Source organism: Schistocerca nitens, chromosome 2 (genome assembly GCF_023898315.1).
Source record: "Schistocerca nitens isolate TAMUIC-IGC-003100 chromosome 2, iqSchNite1.1, whole genome shotgun sequence".
Lineage (NCBI taxonomy): Eukaryota > Metazoa > Arthropoda > Insecta > Orthoptera > Acrididae > Schistocerca > Schistocerca nitens.
Window position 1 is genome coordinate 1,071,009,467 of NC_064615.1, and position 17,424 is coordinate 1,071,026,890.

Genomic DNA, 17,424 nt, shown 5'->3' on the forward strand with positions numbered 1-17,424 from the left:
GTTTTTATAGCCTTAACAGCCAGCCATAGCAGCACCTTAACAGATGCGTTGCCCTTACTGATACCTGGCGACAAACAAATATACGTGGAACAGTAGGCCATTTCAAACGTCGGCATTGAAGCAAAAATGCTTCTAGACAAGTGCCACCATACGTTCCACGCGAGCAACACATCGCTGATACGTGATAACGGGCTCCACAGTAGAAACGACTTGGAGGCAAGCAAGAATGCGCATACCAGTAATGCAGATCACACTGCAACGTCTGTTCCATAAGAATGTGATTAAGACTGGTGAATGATAAATCTCAGCTGTTGTACCACTCAGTTAAATAACAGTTCACTTGCTATAAAAGGTATAAAAATTGTATCATGGAAGGCTATATGCAGTGATCATCCCCCTTTCTCTTCCTCCATCTGCAGGTCTGGTTTCCAATATAGTTCTGTGTTGACAGACCTGATCTGGAGCCCTATCTAACACCCATCTCTGATTCCACACACTCCGTCGGTTCATGGTGAATACTCGTAGAAGGAACCCAATTTCTAATAGATACACAATTACTAGTGATAAAGGTAAAATTTTTGTTACAGGCGCACCATGTTAATTTTCCTTCTACACAGTGCACGATACTTGCTTTCCGCACCCTCTGCTGGCATCCTCAATTTTATAAATGGGACCTGTACTATAGAAGACACCGGCGGCCATTTGCAGCAACAAGCATCAATACTCAAACTAAGGGTTTCAAAAAATGGTTGAGCACTATGGGACTCAACTGCTGAGGTCATAAGTCCCCTAGAACTTAGAACTACTTAAACCTAACTAACCTAAGGACAACACAAACATCCATGCCCGAGGCAGGATTCGAACCTGCGACCGTAGCGGTCGCGCGGTTCCAGACTGTAGCGCCAGAACCGTTCGGCCACCAGCGGCCGGCAAACTAAGGATTTATTCGGTGGTTTTGATCAAGTTAGAATTAGAATAATATTATTATAATGAAGTTTTAATACCACTTTACAGAGTTTATTAAATGAAATATGCCCATGAGTGGGACATAGACAGGTGATTAACTGAAATACGCGTACCAAATATTCTGTGAAATAAGGGAATATGGTGTGGCTGGGAGAAGTCACTGTAACATATTTATATAACACAATCAGATTTATTCAATAAACATTACCATCTCAAATATTCCCTCTCACTTAGTTAAACATCCGGCTGACATGTGCCGTGAATCGACAATGACTACCGCCTGCACATTTCTATCATCTTTTAGACACACACACACTCACACTCACACTAACATTCACTCTATTCATTTTATCTAACATAACAAAGGAAGGTTCCCATACACCAATTGGGACAATATTGGGAGAGAGCACATGGTTCCAACTAACTTTAATTCGGGCAAGTCCCATCTTCACGTTTAACTAACTCCGCGAGTTTTACTGGATATTATTAAGGAACAATTAAATCACACGCGTGAATTGACACAGAAGATCCAGCTTGATCACGAAATGTGATTACGTCGAGCTGAAGCTTCTCACCAAGAAATGCACGGGGTCTGCGGACCACGTGTTATCAATCTCTCCACAATCAGTAGTAAATAAACACATTTAAATAAAATACACTTTACATATATACTTCACACTCACACTGAAATGCAAATTGAGCAATTCTGAGTATTACTCGGCAATGAGCGCCTGTTCACTCCCAAGTGCAGTGAACACAAATTTCCATGAAATTACTTGGCAAAGAGATCATCTCCCTATCTCTCCTAACCGAAATGATTCTAGGAAATACCATAGTGGCTTTCCTCAGCAGGGTAGCTGCTTCCAAGTTCAAAGTGAACATGGAATTCTAAATCTTCGCTAACTATCGGAGCGATAGAGCAGAGCGTGCTTACTCACCCAGGTCTTCCCAACAACCACCCCGATACGGTCTCCCTCGTCCGGGTCCACACATCGTGGCCGCAAGGACTCAGATACCGCACAAGGTTATATGCCAACCTAACGAGCGTAAGGTGTCAATCCAAAATTCTTTGAGACTCCAGACAGCTGCCTGGAGCTGTGCTTAGGCAACACATAGTGACTCTGGCACTGGTGTATCGTCTTCATTGCTATGTGCATCCACGTCGTCATAAAAAAACAGCAGCCTCCATAAGCGGTCAGATTTCTTATTAGTGGATACAGTGCAGATGTCGCGTGCTGGGGCCTACAAGTAGCTAACATAGTCATAGCGGCCCAGTCGCGATGCCCTGTGGAGTGCTGTCATAAGATAATCATCTGTGCAAATGTACGCCTCCACGCACTGAGTGTGCCCTAACCTCCTACAGGGTCCCAGAACACATTCATCTCCTCCGTAGTGCACTCCTTAGTTAAAACTACGCGCTCAAGGAAGCTCCGACCAGCCATTGGCAATGATGTTTGTGTTTGCTTCCTGTACACAGTTCATCGCATTAGGTCTTCGTAAGGTATACTAACGGTTTAAAGGTTCAGATATTTACCAATACACCAGAGAGCTCTACGGAATGCCAACAGACGCGGAGAAATTTCGTAGTACGTGATTAGTAATATCCACTGCAACAGTTGGGCGTAAAACAACAAACCAGCCGCAACAAACATCTGTTAGTGGCAGGATTTTAGCCGTTCTTTTGACGCCTCTTCCTTGGCGGTCAGAACCACCACACCCAGCGTTGAAATCAGGCGGTTTTTTTTTTTAAGAGCGGGCGAGGAAAACGTTTGACGCCATTGCACAGCATTCAAACGAAAAAGCCTCAGTGGGTGGTATGAAGCGGATCATTGAAACCAATTGACGTTGATTCCTACACATTTCGCGCTAGACAAACGACAGTGCGCAGTTAGGCAGATGGACGTCATTTCCAACATTCGGCTTCCTTCACATCTCATCTCATGGCCGGAGTCAATCGTTCCCGACGGACATCGTAGGGATACAGCCCCACTTACCCTGATTTCACCCCTCTGGAGTGAAGTGCGACGGCTCTGGGGTATAGCTTAGAAGTACTAGGGATGGCTAAGAACCATTCGAGGAAGTCTGAACGTAATCTGAAGTAGCAAAGAGTCCTTCGCCTGTTCCAGTAGTGCTGATTAACTACCTCGTGTAGATAAATACCGGAAGATTGGATTCATACTTCAGCGAATAAAACGGCAAAGGACATATTTGAGAGCCCCCCCCCCCCCCGGCGACCAGTTTTCACATGTCTGCTCGTGGCCATACCTGCAAAGTGGAGATTACGGAATTGCCATCGCTGGACGCCTTTCTTGTTCGGCGGTGTCACAGCTAAGACGTTCCGTCCGTCCCATGTATTCTATTTTGCCTTGACCTCCTATGCATACCTGTTAGCTTCCTACAGTTTTTAATCCTTTCCTCTACCAAGGCTTTTATGCATCGTCACATTATCATTTCCACCCTTCGTGTGTCCCACCTTCAGCTGTTACATAGTCGGCTTTCCCTGCACTGCTTCCTACCTGCATTCTGGTACCAATAATAGTGTCCTGAATTGGAGGTGTTCATTTTCATCTTCTCTCATCCCTCCAAATTTCTTTCCCTGGCACTGTCAAATCCTTTCCTATTTCTCGAATTACCTTAATTCCTTCTCCCCCTCGCCGTGTTAATAGGTTGGCAACGTTAATAGATTGAATGAGCTGCTCCTTTCCCCGGCATTCGTTCAAACTGTTAAACCCCTCACGTACTCTGGACATCGGCAGCTGTTGAAGGACATCTTAAGAATAATTCCGTTCACCGCTGATAAAATGTTACCTTCATTCAAACACAACCGGCCTAAAGCCGCATCAGGGTAGACAGTGATAACGACCATAGGGGTAAAGTTCATAGGTGTAGCGATCAGTTACTCAGTGAATATTGCCTATATTACGTTGGCGGGAAAAAAGGGTGACAAAGATGTGATCAATCAATTTAGGGAAAATTTCTGGTGAATGGATAATGTTGTTACAGAGGTTGCATCGGCAGCAAAGTGTTAGGAAGAGTGGAAGCGGCCCGCACAAGCGACTACTCACATTCTATGATAAACACACCAGCGATTATTACATAAATTGATCACGTTTTTGTCGTAGCTATGCTACTATGTGAGGACCAATCAATCGCATTTCTCGCAGTCGCACTCCAAAAGTTAGTAACAGAACATCAAATAGTATGCAGACAGCACTTAGTGGCGAAAAATTTATCAACTCAATGTACTTAGTTCCATGAAACTAAGTTTATTACTGTGTCTCCAGCACTGAACCAGAAAGGTGGTTCAGCACTGACCTTGACAACATACATGCAGCTGTCTCAATATGTTCCTGAGCTGTCGAGAAAGCTGTATTCCAGTGACAGGCACATAGCTTGTAACAGGTGATCATTTAATTTCACTTCAGTGAAACTGTTCTTTAAATGGAACACCACTTCTTGAGCGAAGAAAACCCCAGAGGTAAACCGTACGTAACTTCCCTGTGCCTCTGTGGAAAGCCTCACTTAGTCCAGGAGCAGCCTTAGTGAGGCCTTCCGTCCTATCAGCTAGGTTGCCAAGTGTTAGGCAGAAAATCTACAGGCAAATGACCAGTTCTCGATCAACAATGAAATTTATTCTCGTTGCTTAACAGTTAACTTCCAGTTGGCACTTACGCATCTCCGTAAGAAACATATCCGCTAATGTAACTTGGAAATTGTATAGTGTTAAACATGTTTCTAAAGCTTAAAATATCTTGAACCGTTTGCAACAATTCGACTACTAATCTGCACACTCACACTTTTCTCAAACACTGTACACCACTACTCACGGCACACATGACGCCTGCTCGTCACTATTGTCGGCTCGCCACAACTTTCAACTTGCAGGTGACCACGGCCGACTAAAAGTTTTACCAGTAATGTTGCTGCTCTGACTATTAAGGGCTCCGTACTACTCACTGTACTTCTATGTAAGGCGTGGAAGACGATGTTCAGAAATAGTATTCTAATCACTTAGATACAGATCACATTTCTGCATTGACACATATTTGAGAGGTCAGAAATCATTTTTATAACCACTATTGGCTTTACTATGGTCTTACTGCACACATAACACATGCAACACGAGCTATTTAGATACTTGATTTCTACAGGTCATAAGCAACATACCGCAAAGTACGAAGGAAAAAGCTAGGAAGAAACAAACATAAAAGTAACGTGTTGAATGTACATACGTACTCGGTTCAGTAGCCTACAATCGATGTTCTAGGTAGCTTTTCTGCATAGGTGAACAGTTCCGTAATTCTACTACAGATTACTCCTGACGGTGTGTTAGGAAAAGGCCCCAGTCCTCGTAGTGCATAGTTGCGTTTATCTGGGACCATCAGTGGCTTTACACACAGCAGTTTTTAAAGGCAGTCCAGAGTACTAGAATACTTCCATTACGGCATGATGAATATCATGATCATGATAGTTCATCTAGTACATATATTCTGACATTCCTGCAGTGCAAATACACCATACTACACTAGTGGGTAAGTCTTTTAATTTCCTCTTAATGCAGTGTCCAGTTTCTTAAGGTAGGAAATGCCATACTGAAAGGAAGAAGAGATGTCTCTTGTAAAGTCTGCTCTTTACAAAGTGTTTGTGGTTTGCCTGCATCAATATTCCCTTCTTAGGTAATTTTCATTATTGGCAATACCTTTGAATCGTGCCTATTGCAAGTACTGCAGATATATCAGGATTTTAGTTCCTCGTTAGTTCACTTGGTCGTATTTAAACTCTACTAACTACAGATCAAATGGTAAAATTCCTTTTAGCTTCCACCGTGTTAAGAGGCTTAAAATGTGCGAGCTTTGAGCCTATTAGGCATCTCAAAATACTTGACGCAGCTGGGACGTGGAGAAAATTTAGTCAGCACATTCCGCCGCGAATCCATGCCTTTTTGTACTCATATAAAACGTTTCTCTGGGGTACAACACCCGTGTTTTCATGCGTATGATAACGACTTTGTGCTACTGTCGTGTTAATATTTACGTCCAGCAGTTCCTTTAGGAACAGCTAATTGAAAGCACTGTTAAGACTGAGTTGGATGTCGCCTCAGGATTTACGTACTTAACGGATAAAGTTGATAACCCGACGGTATGTCAAAACTGACGCTCTCTGGAGAAGAGCGCTCTTCAGATTCAACGCCAGAATGTAAGGATCCGTTTGCTAGCTCCCAAGCAGATGCTGTTGGGCTGGAAAAATGTTACAGCTTCAGTTGCGTTTTACTCATACTGCCAGAATCTGAAAACACATGTGCGTATATATCAAAGATTCCATTTCTAGCACCAACGGAAATCTTACCGTTGCTATAGAATGAATGCTTAACTTCAATATCACACGTGTTCATAACAAGCTGGTTCATGTGATACAAATAATTCATTGATTGTTACTACTTACCACATGTTATAAAATTCCAGTAGCTAAACTCATTTCATTTGTATCTGTGTATTCGTAACTGTTAGCTGCTGCCATCGCTTTGTGCTGAACAGGTTTTCATCTGCTCTTGCATTTGTGTTTAGAGAATCTTGACATGAGACGAATATCTCGTACATGCAAGACCCTCTTCTGCTGCTTCAGTCAGAAACGTCTCCGCAGAGTCTTCAATTTTCTGCTTCTGATAATAGAAACGAAGGGGTAAAAGTACAAATTATGGTATCTTTAGTAACAGAGTAAAACTTACCAGTAATTCAGTTGCTGTAGTGAACATTTATTCTGCCTTTACTGCTTCACTTGACAAATAGTAAAGGACCACTACAGTATAGGCACATTTTTGTTCGTACCTGCTGCATACTAGTAGATCGTTACATAGAATAGTGTTTTAGAGGTGATTGTTGTTGAGTGTTATATTCTGAAGAACAGCTTACTACTCGGTTTCTCTCTACACATATATTAATGTATATCACCGTGCTCCACATCACTGATATTTTGTTTAAAGCACAAAAGATTGGTTACTGACGTAAGTACTTCCACCTCAAAATGAGGCAGTGACCGCAGCACGTCATGTAATAAAAAAAAAGCATGTGCAACTGAGACGAACGATAAATGAAAATTACCTCTAGATACGAGGCGAATCGCCCAAAACTTGTACCATAAATATTGTGTGGAAGAGAAGCGTTATTGATAAGCAGTTTTTACAGAATTGATTGTAGCCACGGGCTAGTATTATTAGCCAAGCAACAGATATTAGTAATATTTAGAAACTAAAAGTTTCTGTGCAAATATGCTATTAAAATACTACAATGTCTATGGACTTAAACTAAAAATAGGTTAACTCAGAAAGTCGGCGTTCCCACATCTTTAGCTGAATAATACCCGTGGTACTACGAACTAACAGACCCAAGTGCATACACTAGTAATGTGGATTTTGATCAGTAAAGAGGCAGTTGACCATAAAACGCTGTGGTCAAAATTATCACCAGCAGCGGCAATACTAGCTTCCACTCTAGTATGGAACGACTGCTGCACACAGTCTAGCATTCCAGCGGAGACGTCAGAAGAGGCTGCAGTAATACGCCGTTGCATACTGTGGATGTAGTTTGTAAGTCCTTGTAGATACTGTCTTTCAGGTTTCGTATCAAAAAAGGACGGCAGGCGTCAAATCCGGGGAAAGGGCCAGCCAAGTTACAGATCCTCTGTTAGAAAAAGTTGTGAAGGAATGCATACTACTTCCAGCACTACGTGCTGGATAGCTATCCTGTTCGTATACCGCAGAATCCTCGTAGTCTGCAGAGGAACGTCCTCTAGCAGCTGTGGAACAAGAGGAGGTTGCCATGCTTCAGTGCGTTCAGTCACGCCAATGAAAAAGGCTCTACGATCTGTCCTGTGTCGTAACACGGGACAGAGGAAAGACAGTGCGTTGGAGATCGCTCTGTCTTCCTCCACTTGCTCCTCACCGCTCCGAAATTGCAAATTCCCAGTGAAGACACATTGATAACGTTGATACGCGCCATGGTGACTGAGCCATTTGAGAACCGCTGTGTGAACACCTTCATCGTCGGAAGACGTGAGATAGCTGCAAATCAGGAACTGCTAACGAGTTGAAACTTCGTGAATTAAATAATTGTTAGCCTTTGGTGTGTTGTGGTTCTTAGTGTTGCACAACGAAGTTGGATACTATGAAAATCCCGTCGCAGATTCCTTGATTCACCGTTTTATTTCCTTACATGGCGTAATGCAAATGGGGGGACATTTAGCTAGTTTCCTCCCTTCCTCCCTCCCTCCCTCCCTCCCTCCTAACGTAGTCCTGCCGTCTCTAATATCCTACTCGTTATTGGGACATAAGGTTACAGTTTCCTTCCCTCCCTACCTCGGTCGCTCGCTCTCCATCTTCATTTCATCCCTTCCTTGAGTGTGAGTTCGTGTAACAAGAGCTTACATTTGTCAGTGAAAGGCCTGCAGAGTGACGTCTGAAATAGCTTTCCCTGTAAGCTTTGTAACCCTTATGTTGAAGTCCTAGGTCCGTACACATTTGATGAGTCACTTCCAAAGCTGTTCGTAAAACAGTCGTGTCTGATGCTACCTAGCTCGTATTGCATTCGGCTGGACTGCAAACTGTTCGGGTTGTAGCAAACTGTTTCCTCATTGTGAGACTTAATTCTGCTTCGGCTAATGTAAGTCATTTGAAGACTTAGCTTGTAGGAGTCTGACGTTACAGCGGAACAGTGTTTATGTCCCAACACAGCAGTGACCAGACAATCCACTGCACTGGTGAGCATGCGGTCAAATGGTGGAGGGCAGCCTCGTAGTGCGAATTAAAGGTTATTATATATAAAATATCAGGGACATCACAGTAACAACGTACCCTGCACTCCAGATGTCCTGTCGTGATTGATACCGCTGTATCGTGGAAATCCTTTGCCACACTTGAGCAAGAGATTGTTGGCTGTGTAACGTCCCCTTAGGAAAATTATAAACGACTGTGCTTAAGCACACACAAACACACACAAACACACACAAACACACACAAACACACACAAACACACACAAACACACACAAACACACACAAACACACACAAACACACACAAACACACACAAACACACACAAACACACACAAACACACACAAACACACACACACACACACACACACACACACACACAAACACACACACACACACACACACACACAAACACACACACACACACACACACACACACACACACACACACACTTACACTTTTTAGCGCAACACAATCTGACTTTGAAAAATCCATACAAGAGAATGGTCCTGACAAACAATAATCTATACCTTTCATGAATCACTTACCTCACAAAAATCTTCGTTACTCGAACTACTGCAATACAGCGAGCGCCACTACTGCCAGCTAAATAAAAGATTGTAACTACTGAAGGCACTAACTACTGATAGGCATAGTTAGGAAATGAAAGATTTTGATAGAGAACAATGTATTTACCTTAATAGTGTTCAAAAGTAATTATATATCAGTTGATGACATCCAGTCTTACAAATTTACTGTCTCTGTCCAGATCATCCGCTCTCAAAACTCCATCTCACTCCCCACATCCACCACTACTGGCGGCTCACCGCCATCCACGCAACGCTACGCGCTGTTAACAGCCAACTGCCCAACACTACAATAGCAAATTCCAACAATGCCACCCACATCCTTCACACAGCACAGTCAGTGATTTTCATATAGAGCGCTACGTGGCGTTACCAAAACCTAAACAGCCTACTTACAGCTGTAACCATTGTTCGAAAACTATTCCACTCCTTTCTCCCCAGAATCTGAATAACTGGTTTAATCAGCAAGATAAGGCTACTGAATGGAGGTCCTCAACCGCGTCAAATTAGTTCATTTCGAAAGAAGACCCGATTTACGATGCACATACCAGCGCAAGAGTGACGCTAGTCCCCACTAACTTCCTCAAATTTCCGCATCAAGTCAGTCAGCGCTCCGTCAGCCATTGACCACATCATAACGGGAACCCTTGCATTTCAATAGCTTCCAATTGCCCTACTCCCAGCACCACGTCACCGAACATCAGCCAGTGGCTCTCAAGTAGCTCCCCAGCACGCAACACACTTCATACAACACATCGACATCTTGTGCAATGGGAATGGGATGAAAACGAAATGTCAATGAAAAAGTAAATGGAATCGAACGACCATTCCTACACTAATCACTCTAAAACTAATTAACGTATGTTACACGAAACATTGATTCTATGTCTACCTACGCTCATTACTATTCGGTTAGACATATATGCATGATTTACAGACAGCGATGTATGTTTCTCGCATTTCCAATTAAATGCCGTAGACTACGTTATTATATTCAATAAATCTGATGATTAGAAATAAATTGCTAAACAATTTTTAGAACATGCATGGAGTATTTCCTGCGACGGCACATTACATGTACATAGCTATTATTACAACGTATTTCGAAATGCAATTAATTGCAGCTCCTGATAAAGGCTTCTGAGCAATGCCATTATCCGATATTACGTCTACACTTTGGTCCTGACAAACTAAAATCGTTCGGTCATATGTGGTTCCTTTGATTCCTCTGTGAGACGCCTAATCGGAACTGCAACATGAAAAGCTTCATTTGATCCACACAATTAAGAACTACTCTCTTCAAATAATAGGTTAACAGCTACAAAAGTAAAATTCCATCTGAGACTATATTGGCGCTTGTCATAGCTAGTTTGTTAGCCGCTTCACTGGAAGTCCTGAAGTAGGATAGTCAGTCCATGCTCTGCTCATATGGGACTCGATGTGATGGCTGCGAGACAGTGCGTATCAACAGATCCTCCCATTCGTCGTTGAGGACTGGAACGAAATGTCTGTGGTATCAGTGTATGTCGTCCCTTCAGACGATATCTATCTACCTTGGAAGATGGCTTCGTTTACGATTTATAGCCTGTATAAGCTGGCACTGACTTAGTTAAGCGTACAATTACAGTTGGTGCTTGTGTAAATGATTGCATTTTTTGGACTTGGATATCACTTTCAAGCTTACTTCATCAATATTCCTTGTCTGAATTTATTGGTGTTGGTTTTTTCTGTGTCCTCATAGTTGCAGACAGCACTTGGCTCCAGCTAAGTGCAGGTGTTACTAGCCCTTTTGGCTTTTACTTCCACGTAGGTGCCTGCTACTTCAAGCCAAACACTTACCCACAAATCGCTCATATGTTCATACATGAGCTCCATGCCTGTCCTGTTGGAACATATTATCTTTTGTCCTGCCTCCGTTGATATACACACACAGCACAGTGAAGTTACGTACAGCAATTGTTGCAAGCGTTCACTGAAAGGGAACAATCCATGGCGTTCAACAGCTTAAACTTGGTGATACGCTCCTCCGCCACTCTCATCTTCCCATAACACTGACTGCGGACCGTCCGATACTGTTGACGCTTCTGGGTATAGCTGTAGCTGTTTAATGTCAACTCCTATTAGATTACTCGCAGTACTCTCATAAGCAACCAGAGGCTTCCTGTCGAAAGTTGTCACATCACAAGAGTCGAGAAGTTCCTTCATTGGGTACCATATACGCCCAATTTTTAACCACGATTCGACCTAACCATCGTTCCCAACAAATCACCATTGTAAATAGTAAACACATGCAACGGACTATCTCAAGCTTTAGACGCAGTTGTCTACATGGTTCGAAATGACGAAGCAGAAGAGATTTTGCTTAAATGAAAGCGTAAGGGTAATTCTACAGTTGACGTAACTGTAGACATGGTATACTAACAGGTTGGTGTTTGGGGACATGTTGCAATAGAACGAAGAAGCAAATTCCCAGGGACTGGAGGATTAGTGGCCCTAATTTACTGCGCATGCAATGTACACAAGACTGTCACTGAATAAAATCCATACTTAATTAAAAAATAAATATTGCGCGTAATGTTTCCAATCAGCTTTTGCGTAGTAAGGTCCCCTAACACGCAACCATGTCAGCAGAGCTAAACTTCATAGAAGGGTAAATGTTTCTGCAGTAAATGTTGGTTGCACAGTCTCAGAATGTGATTAAATATTCATCAAAAATAACTTACTCGCCTTTAGCCTTGACGACAAGAAGCGCTTTAGGTTGGACGGCCATAGCAGATATCCACTGTGTCGTTCTACATGGGTTAACACAATAGTTAAAGCGCCTCGTTCGCTGGGTTCTTCGTGCTACCTGCATTACTGCACCAGGTATGTACTGACATTGTCAAGATCCTAAACAATTCTTTTTTGTTAGGAGATAACTACCGTGAAAGTACTAATAGCAATACTAAGACCTCAGTGTGAAGGACATAGCTGCACACTTTCGCTAAACGTTGCGTTGGAATCATAACTAACATGTCGCTCAACAAAATCATAGATCTTGTGGTCAGTTTTGTCTCAAAAAACCGCAGTCAGAGGTGTAATTTTGGTTGTAAGCGAACAATGAGCTATTGATGCAGAACTCGTAAGCGGCTGACAGGTTTTCACAGGCGTGACAGCCCTGATGTTGGTGTATATGCCAAAGCTGTTAACAGATACTGGTGTCGAATGCGTGAGGAGTGTGTAAGGCAAAGTTCAGGAATCGGTAATGTGTGTAAGGTCGGCTAGGAACGCTGTAACGAACAACCTGTGACTACGAAAGGACCTATAAAGGCTGCGACGGGGCTTTCACCGGGCAACTAATAAGCTCCAGCTGGGTGAGATTGATTTGTGACTTTTTAGAGAAATATTTAGCTCGTCCCCTATCCCCTGCTTAAACAACATTAGCCTCGTCCTTGAGCTCTTGACTTTGAAAAGGGTATATCAACGCAAATTCGTGCACATAAACAGTACCAAGCCACAAAGTAAAACTCCTTTAATGCCTCCCCGAAACAGATTCCACGATCCAATAAGAAACTCTGTGCGTGTGTGCGGGCGCACCCATTGGAATAAATTAAATTACGTGCTGAGAACCAAATTTTCGTAACCCTTCGTCTTCCGTCAGACGAAAGACTGAAATCAATCTGTAGCTGTGGTAGAGCCTTCTCCAATGAATTTCTCTACCCCACGCGCACCCTTTCTAGTGTCAATCACGAACGTCTCACCTTTCACCCCTAAAACAGTAGATACTGAGTAAAGACAGTGTACGGCTAAATGAAACCCACTCCAAAACACTCCTTCCTCACATAACTTCAGTCGTTCTGTAATAAGTTTTTCAACTTGATAACTGCTTGCTAGGTTCACGGGCTTGGGTCGGATGGTATTGTCCAAACTGCAAAACACTTAAGAGGCCTTAATGTTTCAATGCGGTATGGCCCGCAGCTGCGGTGTATTTCTCATTTTTTTTAAAAAATGATTTCTTAATGCCTTCAGCTGCCATTTTCATTATTTCATGTACGATTGTCCAATTGCAGCCTTAGGCCATTTTCAAGTATTTAAAACGGAAGTGTGATACATTGGATACATAACTGACAATTGCGATTTCGATGTAGGATCAGCTCATGCCTATAGATTCACTAGGCGGATTAGAACTTATTTTAGGCACGATTTGTTTTGGTAACAGATTGTCATATACATCGTTGCTCCATCATACGATGCTCATAAATTAGAGGTGTTGACGCTATTTTAGGAGAACGTTACTTTCGAGCTGTTATTGCAATGTTCTGAAATTTAACGTACTTAACAAGAGGTAGATTGCCATCATTTTACAGAATTTTGCTACTTAACTTGCATATACTTTTGTTCTCAGTTATATTTGTCGTTCATTTTGGTGTGAATATGACAACATAATTTCATTAAAATAACTTGTAAATACTTGTTCTGTTACTGTAGGAGCACGTCATTTCTGAATAGTTGGTACAACGGTCCTACACATAGCATTTATCACAGTATTCTGATGAGATAGTACTTGAGAACCACGAGAGTATAGTAAAATTTGCTTGATGGTTGCTTCATGTTTCACACTAGTCATATTTATTATTTACAGTGGCGATAATTTCACATTTATGCTTCTGTAACTCTTAGCCCTAGAACTGGTAGAAAGTTCTCTAGGAATTTCTCATTTCGCAGGTGTTTCTGCTCATTTCGAACTTCGAAATAAACACACACCTAAAATATGAGACAATTTCTTCCATTACATCCATGACTTTTCTATTCTGTACCTTAATTAATATTCGAAGTGATACATCTATATTAGGTATGTTGGTGTCTCCTAAGTGTGCAACAAATGTGGATGGGCTATTGTCGCTTATTGTCGTGTGTTCTTCAAATCGTGTACTAAATTTCCTTCCCGTTTGTCTAAAATAGAATTTTGGGAATTCTTCAGTTAAAATGCGCCTAGTATATCTATAGATATGACTTGGTCCTACATCAAAGTCACAAGTGTCTCTAATGTATCAAACGTATGAAACTTCCGTTTCAGATACTTCGAAATGGCCTGAGGCCGAAATTCTACCATCGTACAGAAAATAAAGAAAATGGCAGCTAAAGGCTTCAAGAAATAATTCAAAAAATATCAGACCGTTGCTCGTAATCTTAAGGTGCGGCTATGGCTGGCTGTTAAGGGTATAAAAACTTAACAGATGCGTTGCCCTTACCGATACCTGGCGACAAATAAATATACATGGAACACTAGCCATTTCAAACGTCGGCATTGAAGCAAAAATGCTTCTAGATGAGTTCCACACGAGCAACACATCGCTGATACGGGATAACGGGCTCCACAGTAGAAACTAATTGGAGACAAACAGGAATGCGCATACCAGTAATAAATGTCACACGGCAGCCTCTGTTCCATAAGAATGTGATAACGACTGTTGAATGATAAATCTCAACAGTTTTTCCACTCAGTTAAATAACAGTTCACTTGCTATAAAAGGTATAAAAATTGTATCATTAAAGGCTATATGCAGTGATTATCCCCCTTTCACTTCCTCCACCTGCATATCTCTGGTTTCCGATATAGTTCTGTGTTGACAGACCTGATCTGGAGCCCTATCTAACACCCATCTCTGATTCCACACACTCCGTCGGTTCATGGTGAATACTCGTAGAAGGAACCCAATTCCTGATAGATACAGAATCACTAGTGATAAAGGTAAAATTTTTGTTAGAGCCGCACCATATTAATTTTCCTTCTACACAGTCATAGCATGATGTTAGTGTCGAAGGAAAGTTTCGAATCCACTAAATGTACTCTCAACTTCTTTAGGTAGGCGTAAGGTGTCAATCCAAAATTCTTCGCGACTCCACACAGCTGCCTGGAGCTGTGCTTAGGCAACACATAGTGACTCTGGCACTGGTGTATCCTCTTCATCGCTATGCGCATCCACGTCATTATAAGAAACAGCAGCGTTCAAAAGCTGTCAAATTTCCTATTAGTGGATACAGTGCAGATGACACGTGCTGGGGCCTCCAAGTAGCTAACATAGTCATAGCGGCCCAGTCGCGATGCCCTGTGGAGTGCTGTCATAAGATAATCACCTGAGCAAATGTACGCCTCCACGCACTGAGTGTGCCATAACCTCCTACAGGGTCCCAGACCACATTCACCTCCTCCGTAGTGCACTCCTTAGTTAAAACTACGCGCTGAAGGAAGCTCCGACCAGCCATTGGCAATGATGTTTATGTTTGCTTCCTGTACACAGTTCATCGCATTAGGTCTTCGTAAGGTATACTAACGGTTTAAAGGTTCAGATATTTCCCAATGCACCAGAGCTCTACGGAATGCCAACAGACGCTGAGAAATTTCGTAGTACGTGATTAGTAATTTCCAGTGCAACAGTTAGGCGTAAAACAACAAACCAGCCGCAACAAACATCTGTTAGTGGCAGGAATTAATAAAATTTCCTCCCGAACTCAAATGATGTCTCTACTGTTAAAGCGTACTGACTCCCGCTGTACAAACTCAAAATGAGTGTGCTGCAGCACGATTCGTTGATTCCGTTCTATGCAGAACGGAAAATACATACTTTTAATGTAGCAGTTATTGATACTTCAACCGAACTTTACGCAGATTTCCACTAACACAGTTTCAAAATTTGATATCCAAATCCTTCACGTACAGCGTTATTACGTTGTTCGCCCTGTAACTTGAGGCACTCCTATATTTGTTTCGCTCACTTTCTGCAATAACAATAAATCCACTTAGTCAAAATGATCTTCAAACACGCAAAGTACTTCAGTGTCAAGTTCCTAACAAGGGAGACAGATTCTGCGAAGGGAGGTAGCTGAGGTGATCGCTAAGTCAGAAATACGTGGAAATAGAATAGACAAGAGATTCCTCGAATACTGGTGCTATGAAAGGCTTGGCAGCAAAAGTTATTTTCAGTTACAGATGTAGATGATTTTCTTCAAATACCTGGGAAGTGGTCTACCAAAACGTAAATGGCAGGCTAGATGCGGCTTCTTAATTCATAGTTCTACAATGTTGGATTGGATTTTTTGAGTTTGTAGATTGTCGTTTTCACCTTTGTTAGCGTTACCCCCGTCACCATTATAATGTAAACTGCATCATTTAAGAGACATATACTGTGCTTAGACAGATTTGAAATGTCATAAATATGCTGAGTAAATTTTAGGTGAAGCCACTGATACTGAAAACGTAGTGTATTGAATTGTGAGAAGTTTGCATTTCTGTGAAAAGATAAGTAAACGAAAAATGAGATCGCCCTACGCTGGGCAACATAAATACGTTGAGCAGAGAACGCCTCGTGTTGTCCGGCATAAATTGACACGAGTATCTCTTTGCCGCACATAAAGAGAAAATAATCGGTCGAAATTAAAAAGCAAAATGCGAAGAGCTTACGGAATTTATACGCAAATGGAACAGATTGTTAAGGTGAATAAAAGACGAAACGACTTCATTTAAGTAAGTTTCACACAATAGTAAAAAACGAAATCCAATGGTCTATTACACGGCACACCGCAATTGATTATAAAGCTTCGTAGCGTGATGCCTGAAGCACCTCAGGTTCGTGCTTTGTCTATGAACCTGCTGGCTTTCGTTATTTAAATGCCACTTCCTCGCTGTCCACCAAATATTTCTTTAAGCAGGCTAACTTTTCCGGCAGTTCTTCAGTTCCACACACCTCCTTGTGCGAGATGTGGGCGCTTTGTGTCCAGACACCGATAGTGAAGTCAGGGTCTATAAATTCTCGACACCTTCCTGCTGCTTAAAGCAGGTAAAATGGCCGTAGCGTGCCACAAGCCATTCGCCTCCACAGGCACCTTCTTCACGCTTTTGTCTATGCTCCGTCCCAGTGGCTGCAGCCATCCATCAGTTACGTTGTGTTTTGGGGTTCAAAAACAACTGTCATGTGCGCCTATGTTAGAATCGCAGAGCACGAAGAGGGAAAAGGAACTAAAAGCGACTGCACGTTACGTCCAGTCGACGAAAGACAGTTGAAAACAGGGACTACTTCCTGAAGAAACGGCCATAAAATAAACCATGAAGACAACGTAGGTCCTGAT